Source organism: Gekko japonicus, unplaced genomic scaffold, assembly GCF_001447785.1.
Source record: "Gekko japonicus isolate JY-2015 unplaced genomic scaffold, Gekko_japonicus_V1.1 scaffold7925, whole genome shotgun sequence".
Taxonomy (NCBI): Eukaryota; Metazoa; Chordata; class Lepidosauria; order Squamata; family Gekkonidae; genus Gekko; species Gekko japonicus.
Window position 1 is genome coordinate 12059 of NW_015166085.1, and position 396 is coordinate 12454.

Consider the following 396-nt stretch of genomic DNA (forward strand, 5'->3'; position numbering starts at 1 on the left):
CCACCACCTCCTGTGTTAATCACTCTTTGGGTGAATAAGGACTTCCTTTTATCTGTTCTAACCCAACAATTCAATACATAACACCCTATGCCCGTGCCCCACAGGGGAAAAAAAATATTGCCCCACAAACCGAAAAGATCCTAGCTATGGCCCTGGGACCCCTGATCTAGACCACACCATAGGCTCTTCGTTCGGCCGAGACGTGCAGCTACGTGGACCTTTGAGGCTGACCTTGAAGGTCTCTCCCCCCTCCCAGGAGAACAGCGGGAATAAGGTTCTGTTTGTGAAAGTGGAGGGGGGAGGGGAGTGTGCCTAGGAGGGACAGATAAAGAAATGCACGATCAGTTCGAACGCAGGACTTCTCTCGTTCAAAGTTCCACTCCGACATTAGCAGGC